Source organism: Dermochelys coriacea, chromosome 9 (genome assembly GCF_009764565.3).
Source record: "Dermochelys coriacea isolate rDerCor1 chromosome 9, rDerCor1.pri.v4, whole genome shotgun sequence".
NCBI classification, from domain to species: Eukaryota; Metazoa; Chordata; order Testudines; family Dermochelyidae; genus Dermochelys; species Dermochelys coriacea.
The window spans coordinates 15,153,300-15,161,464 of record NC_050076.1 but is presented as its reverse complement, the minus strand read 5'-3'; the positions used below and the strand labels follow the sequence as shown (position 1 = coordinate 15,161,464).

The following is an 8,165-nucleotide window of genomic DNA, read 5'->3' as shown; positions in this document are numbered from 1 at the left end:
CTGCTCCAGTTGGTTGCTGCTGACCCTTCACTTCAGAGCCTAATGCAGTATCACAGTGCTCAATGAATAAAATGCAGCAAGTGCTTTGAGATAAGAGATGCTATATGCCTAGCAAATATAATTACAGTGGATTCTATCTCACTGGGACACAGTATATTAGGTCAGCTAGATACTGGAACATCTCCCAGGAAGCTGATTTAGCCTAATGATAGAGATGATAATAACGGTTGGTTAACCAAGACAATGTTGGCATAAACTTAGATAGTGCCAAGTAGCTTAATGGTGATTAACCAGGTGCTAATCCTAAATCTGTCCCCTTCTGTATATGTAGTATGATGCTGGCTTTTAGCATGCTGTTATATGCGGATCCTCAAATAATAAAAGTCATACCACCACTGGATCACCTCCTTGTGGCAAAGCATAGCCTAGCCATTATCTTGTCAGCCTAGCACCACTGCAAAACTCTGTGGTTACTTTACCTGGGACTCAGCCCTCTGGCCAGGTCACAAATTAGTCATCCCCTTCTTGAGTAACAGAAAGTCTGACTAATATCCTCACAGGTGGGTCTTTGGCCTCTACTCCAGGCTCACATCATTACCAGTGACTGATAGGAGAACCCAGGCTGTTCAACCATAGCAGGTTCCAGCCCAGGAGCCCTATAATCAGAAATCAAGCTCTATGCAGTCCCACAGCTTGCTATTATTCTCCTGAGCTCCTTCTCAGCCTGTCTCATTCCCCATTACTTCTCTAGGTTGACCCTTCGTTCACAACTAGTATCCCCAGGCTTATTTCCAGCTCTCATTACCTTTCTATCCACTCTCCTCCACCTCATAACCACAAACTTTCTCTTCAGACTCCTGCTGCAAACTTCCTCTCTTTATACTAACCAGCCTGTTCCTGCCCAGCTGGGCTTCCTGTTCAGGTAAGGCTGCCTCTTCCTCCAGCTGCATCCAGGTAACATAAGTGGCTTCTCAGGCTCACATTACTCCATTCAGAGCCTGTGTGAAGTGCACACCCCACCACAGTCACACAATGTGTGATCATTGCACTTTTCCAAGGATGGGAAGTGACAAAATTAAAGACAAATTTCCAACATCAGTTAAAGAGATGTGGCTTGATGAAGTGCCTAAGTTATCCCTTGTTTAGAAGGGACTGCCAATTAATCAGAAGGCACTTCAACCTGTATTTTTTGTTAGCCAAAAGAAGTGAGCAAACTGCTTACCAGGGTTTTCAGTGATGCCAAAAGCTAATTGCATTAAATCAGGTACAGTCTAAGCATTAACATGTTTTGCAACATCCAAGGCATACAGCAACCAAATCTCCCAAATTCTCCTTCCTTAACTTCCTTAACAGTGCTTACAAATCCCTAAAATGGAAACCAGCCCATTTGCTGTGTTTAATCTGCTTCATTTGGCAGGTTAGCTTACTTTCCAGCAGAAGAATAGATCTCACTTTCCTAAAAACAGGAAAGAAATTTGCTCTTCTATTGCTGCTCACGGTAGGATGCTCCACAAGTTTATAACCCTTGGGGGAAAACATTTTGCTTGAATTCTATTTTTAACTGCTGTTTGTTTATTTTTAATTGCTCTCCTAGTGTCCTAGGGTTTATCATTGATTTTTATCTGCCTGCTCTCTCCTCCTTAGTATGCTGAAGGCTTCGATTTTATTTTTTGACTATATATGCTCTTTTAACTCTCTATTGTCCTGTCGAACCACTTGAAATCTGTAGTGATCCCTTGTATTTTGAGAAAGAGTGCATTAATATAACTGAAGTTGTGAGGGTATAACACAAAGAAAAGATGCTATCTGAACACAAGCAATTTCTTGGGGAAATTGTATTTATTATTGTATCTCAGGGAAATAAACACCCTGAAATGAGGAACTTCTGCCCCAAGGTTACCCAAGGTCACCAATGAAGTGAGCTGTAGCTCACGAAAGCTTATGCTCAAATAAATTTGTTAGTCTCTAAGGTGCCACAAGTACTCCTTTTCTTTTTGCGAATACAGACTAACACGGCTGCTACTCTAAAACCTGGGAACCTTGTAACTTAGATGTGGGAGGCTAATTTAAGTGTGTCATAAATGTGATAACGTCTCTGCAAAGTGACACCTACCAGTTTTAGAAACACCTTTTAAGATCACTGAAAAATGTACCTGTAATTCCACCGGAGGCTTCATTTTTATAATGACTTCTCACAATATGACCAAGTCGATTTCAGGTGAAAATTGAAGTTTTCAGAATAGGTGTGGGTTCTGTACTATCATGATCTTTTAATAGATTCCATCCGTTCATTTTAAAGAAAAAGGGCTAGATCTGCAGGGCTATAAATTGGAATTGTTCCATTGACTTAACTTATATCCACTGAAGATCTGGCCCAAAGATATATTCCCTTTCCCTGCATAATTAACTTTTCCTGCATAAGCAAATATATAAACAACGTTCTCTGCTCCAGGTAAAAAGTATTGGCAGCAAAAGTATGAAATTCACTTCCATACTCAACCTAGTGGATTAACTATTAAAGGAGGGATGACCTGTTTCCCACTAACATATTATATAAGCTCAACTAGAGTTAAAGAACATTTATAAACAAAAGTCTAGAATGTGATCTCATTTAAACAGGTAGAGCTGGGTAAATAATACTCAATGAATAGTGTATTTGATAAATCTATTTTTCTTAATTTAGCCCCAATTCCCAGGCAGAGTCTCATTGATATGGGGTCTAATAATGCTATTGGATCAACACAGGGAGACCTCTGTACCCACGTGGAGCCCAATTGACCTTGGTGGGTTCTTGCTAGTGGTTCTGATTGCGGGCTGAAACTATAGACTATAAACTCTTTTGTGCATGGACTTTTTATGTGTCTTGTTAAGTGCCTTTCAGACACTATATAGTGACAATAACTTTCTGTTTGCAACTAGTCGGAGAGCAGTTTAGTAATCTCTCAAATGTATTTGTTTTTCAAAAATATCTGCTGAACAATTGCTAAGAATAATGCTTATTCTGCAGGTTGTGTGTGTCAGATTGTATTCCTCTTGTTCATGATGAGTAGGATTCTACCGCACAAGCAGGACCCAATGAAGTCAATAGGATTCTTTGAGGAATTAATGTACTGGGTAATGTGAGTACAACATCTAGGCCTCCATGAGTAGTTCTTTGTCACTATTCAATATTTTATATTTGAGCTGTGTTGGTTAATTATTCTAGGACACAAATAGGGTTGCCAACTTTCTAATCGCACAAAACTGAACACTCTAGCCCTGCCCCTTCCCAGAGGCCCCGCCTCCACTCACTATATTTCCCCTCCATCAGTGTCTCACTCTTCCCCACCCTCACTCCCTTTCACTGGGCTGGGGCAGGGGATTGGGATGCCAGAGGGGGTGAGGGCTCTAACTGGGGGTGTGGGCTCCAGGGTGGGGCCACTTCCAGGGCACAATGCAGTGCCAGCACAGGTAGGGACTAGCCTGCCTTTTAATGGCCTGGTCAGCGGTGCACCATGGTCCCTTTTCAACCGGGTATTCCGATCAAAAACCAGACACCTGGCAACCCTAGACACAAATCACATGGCATTTTGTTCCCTTATGGAAACAGAATTCTTTCTGATGTGAATACAAGGACAAAATTCACTTTCTGAAAATATTTTCCAATATTCCTTAAAATTCTTTATGCCTGTGGAAAGTCATTTGCTAGAATATTTATGGAGACCAAAACCACCAAAGTGAAGAAAATATAGCTGAAAAAAAAATGTAGTTTGAGCAAACAGTAAATGTTTTGAAGTATTCACCCAGCTCTACTTCATTGACTTCCATGGAATTACTTTGGAATGGATCAGAATCTGGCTTAATGTTTACACGTTCTCTTTTTCCAATTAATGAACATATCCAGAAAATGACTGAGGTTTTCATTTCCCCTTTTTTCTTACCATTTTTTCAATATCCCCTTTCCTATAAATGTGTCTTACATCAAGGCTGCTCATAGCTTTTGTCAAGCCCTTGCAAAATAAGATGTGCAAGGCCCCAGGCATCTACAGAACCTGTAAGGAGAACTGTTGGTGTTGTTGCAATTGAACAGAATTGGGGAAAGCAGTGAGTGAATGGAGCCCTGTAGTAATGGTCCTTAAAACATGCGAATTGCCTGGACTAGCTGAGGGTTCATGCTTAGCCCCTTATTCATGCTTAGCAGCTCTTACTCAAGTAATGTCATTGAGTTTAATACGTCTACGGTTACAAGTGATTAAGGATTGCAGAATTGGACCCTAAATAAGTGTTTGCAGTTGGATAACCACAATATTCAAGGTTTTTCCTCTGATAACAATAGAGAAATGTTGAGGAATATTGCCATTAGTGAGGTAAATTTGTCCCTATATATCACTGGGGGGCAACCTGTGGCCTGTGGGTCGCACATAGCCTGTCAAGGTATGACAGTTTGTTTACATTGACCGTCCGCAGGCATGGCCACCCACAGCTCCCAGTGACAGTGGTTCACCATTCCCAGCCAATGGGAGCTGTGGGAAGCGGCGGCCAGCATGTCTCAGCTCTGCAGCTCCGATGAACAGGAACAGGAAACAATGGGTTTTATCATACACACTAAGGAGAGTGATCACTTAAGATGAGCTATTACCAGCAGGAAGCAGGGGGAGAGAAAACCTTTTGTGGTGATAATCAAGGTTGGCCATGATTTCAACAATTTCCATCCCACCATCAACCTCAGCCTGGACCAGTCCACACAAGAAATCCACTTCCTGGACACTACGGTGTAATAAGCGATGGTCACATAAACACCACCCTATACCAGAAACCTACTGACCGCTATTCCTACCTACGTGCCTCCAGCTTTCACCCAGATCACACCACACGATCCATTGTCTATAGCCAAGTTCTACGATACAACCGCATTTGCTCCAACCCCTCAGAAGGAGACAAACACCTACAGGATCTCTATCAAGCATTCTTACAACTACAATACCCACCTGGTGAAGTGAAGAAACAGATTGACAGAGCTAGAAGAATACCCAGAAGTCACCTACTACAGGACAGGCCCAACGAAGAAAACAGAACAACACTAGCCATCACCTTCAGCCCCCAACTTAAACCTCTCCAACGCATCATCAAGGATCTACAACCTATCCTGAAGGACGACCCATCTCTCTCAGATCTTGGGAGACAGGCCAGTCCTTGCTTACAGACAGCCTCCCAACCTGAAGCAAATACTCACCAGCAACCACACACCACACAACAGAACCACTAACCCAGGAACCTATCCTTGCAACAAAGCCCGTTGCCAACTGTGTCCACATATCTATTCAGGAGATACCATCATAGGGCCTAATCACATCAGCACACTATCAGAGGCTCGTTCACCTGCACATCTACCAATGTGATATGTGACAGCAATGCCCCTCTGCCATGTACATTGGTCAAACTGGACAGTCTCTATGTAAAAGAATACATTGACACAAATCAGATGTCAAGAATTATAACGTTCAAAAACCAGTCGGAGAACACTTCAATCTCTCTGGTCACTCAATTACAGACCTAAGAGTGGCTATTCTTCAACAAAAAAACTTCAAAAACAGACTCCAACGAGAGACTGCTGAATTGGAATTAATTTGCAAACTAGATACTATTAACTTAGGCTTGAATAGAGACTGGGAGTGGATGGGTCATTACACAAAGTAAAACTATTTCCCCATGTTATTTCCTCACTCCCATTGTTCCTCAGATGTTCTTGTCAACTGCTGGAAATGGCCCATCTTGATTATCACCATAAAAGGTTTTCTTCCTCCCCCCGCCCCCCGCTTCCTGCTGGTAATAGCTCATCTTAAGTGATCACTCTCCTTACAGTGTGTATGATAAAACCCATTGTTTCCTGTTCTGTGTGTGTGTGTGTGTGTGTGTGTGTAAATCTCCCTGCTGTATTTTCCATTGAATGCATCCGATGAAGTGAGCTGTAGCTCATGAAAACTTATGCTCAAATAAATTTGTTAGTCTCTAAGGTGCCACAAGTACTCCTTTTCTTGTCACTGTAAAGTACGTAGCTGCATCCATCAATGTTTCCCTGTATAGAAAAGATCTTTAAAAATGTTCTCTCTTATAGAATTCAAGAGAGAACTATATGAAGTGGTACAGAAAATCTGTAGAAAAGAGATTTGCTATTAATGCTATGGACCAGATCCTCAGACTATGTAAATTTGCATATCTCCCTTGAAGACAATGGAGCTTTTTTGTTTTGTTTTGTTTTATACCATCTGGGGATTTGGCCCTACCAGTTTTAAAAAGTAATTTCTGTAGATCCCCTATTAAATGTCTGTGGAATTCTATTGTTTTCATCCTTACTCAATTCTGTAGGACTTTATATTAAAGTTCCAAACCCGACTGTTGACCAGGTGACTTTTCCTCGACTTCTGTTGCACAGGTCACTTGTCACTACTCATTAGTCCTTGCTAACACCTGTAACTTACCAGTGGGGACCAAGCAAATTCTTTGCAAAGAGCAGTGTTCTGCAATCATTGGAAAACAAAGATCAAGGAAAGGACAAACCTAAAGCTGATTCTTCTGTCTTGTTATATGATGAGTTGACATGGCACCACAAACAACAGGTTTTAAAAAGGTCAGCATGGTCTACAATTAATCTAAATTACACAAATGTCTCAAAAATGCCATTTTGTATAATTTTGTCTAATATATTAATAATCATTGGGGTTCAGATAAAGTTAATCCTACAATTTTACACAGTCCTTACCTAAAGAAACTTTGGTTTTATAGGGGGAAAAATTGAACTAAAATACTCTAGCAGATAAATTCCTAACTGAAGTCAGTGAAGTTAGGAGCCTAAATATTTTTGTGGATCTTGCCCAAAATGATTGAAACCTAATTACAATTTACATTCAGTCCATTCACCATCATACATTGCAATTCTAATATTTCCCTACATGTCTTCTATTTCAGTGAGAAGATCTGCAGTAGAATGAGCATGTGGAGTCCTGCTAAAAATAAATTTAATTGCTAAAGGTTGTATTCTGTATAGAACTTCCATAGCACCTGTGTGAATACCTATTAAAAAAATCCAACAACTGACTGTTCAATTATCTGAAAATTCACTTTTTCATATTGATAAATTGGAGAAGGTTGAATGACAGGTGTTAACTATGCATTTCTGCCCACTCTTTATGAGCAATGCATTTTATAACAAACTCTGGGAAAAGATTTTCCCCCACAGAACTATCCTCAGTGAGAGAGGATACCATGACATCTGGAAGGAGGGTCCCAACTATGGGATCATTTCCCTCTGCTGCAGCTTGATGTTCTCCTTCCCCGAGTTTTTCATCCTCAATGGCACAGATGTTGTCAGGCTGGGGGTGAGACCGTTCTTCTGTGTCCGGGAAAGTCTCCTCTATGTGCCTCTCTGTCTTCCTTAGCTCCTCCAGTTCAGCCATTCTGGTCTCAAGAGCCCAAACTTGGTCTTTGAGGGTCACAAACGTCTTGCACTGAATGCATAATGACAGGTTTCAGAGTAGCAGCCGTGTTAGTCTGTATTTGCAAAAAGAAAAGGAGTACTTGTGGCACCTTAGAGACTAACAAATTTATTAGAGCATAAGCTTTCGTGAGTTACAGCTCACTTCATCGGATGCAAATGCAAATGCAATGCAACCGATGAAGTGACCTGTAACTCACGAAAGCTTATGCTCTAATAAATTTGTTAGTCTCTAAGGTGCCACAAGTACTCCTTTTCTTTTTGCACTGAATGGACGCATATGCCACCTGCCTACAAGGCAGGTAATCATATGTGCTACACTCAGTGTAATAAACTGGATAGCTCCCACTCTGCTGCTGGACTTCTGCCTGCATTGTTTTTATTCTTGCAGGGTTAGCTTGTTTGTTCTTTTTGTATATTTGTGTTTTTTTTCTGGGATAGGGAAAAATTATTGACATAAGTTTAGAGCATGTTTAATAGGTGTATCTTGCTGTCATGCTCCCTTGCAAAGTGTCCCTGTTTGCTACTCCCATACTCTATCTCCTCCAGTCTCTTATAAGCTGGCTTTTAGAACAATTGTTCTCTCTGACTTAGCCCTGCCCCCCCTTGTCTAGGGATCCTAAAGGGCTTAGGGATCATCAAAGGATGGCAGGCCAGAGCCTCTTAGGGTAGGTCTACACTACAATTAAAAACC

The 8,165-nt window shown here is 41.2% G+C and overlaps 1 long non-coding RNA gene across 2 annotated transcripts; it reads left to right on the top strand.

Moving 5' to 3' along the window:
* The first annotated feature begins 1,301 nt into the window (after positions 1-1,301).
* On the top strand, positions 1,302-7,075 carry LOC122455861. 2 transcript variants are annotated; one of them, XR_006274362.1, is made up of 4 exons: positions 1,302-1,498; positions 3,008-3,119; positions 6,413-6,607; positions 6,946-7,068. It is a non-coding gene; the product is annotated as an uncharacterized LOC122455861 (long non-coding RNA). The 2 variants fall into 2 exon arrangements; XR_006274363.1 differs by lacking the exon at positions 6,413-6,607 and having other exon boundaries at positions 6,946-7,075.
* The last annotated feature ends 1,090 nt before the right edge of the window (positions 7,076-8,165 follow it).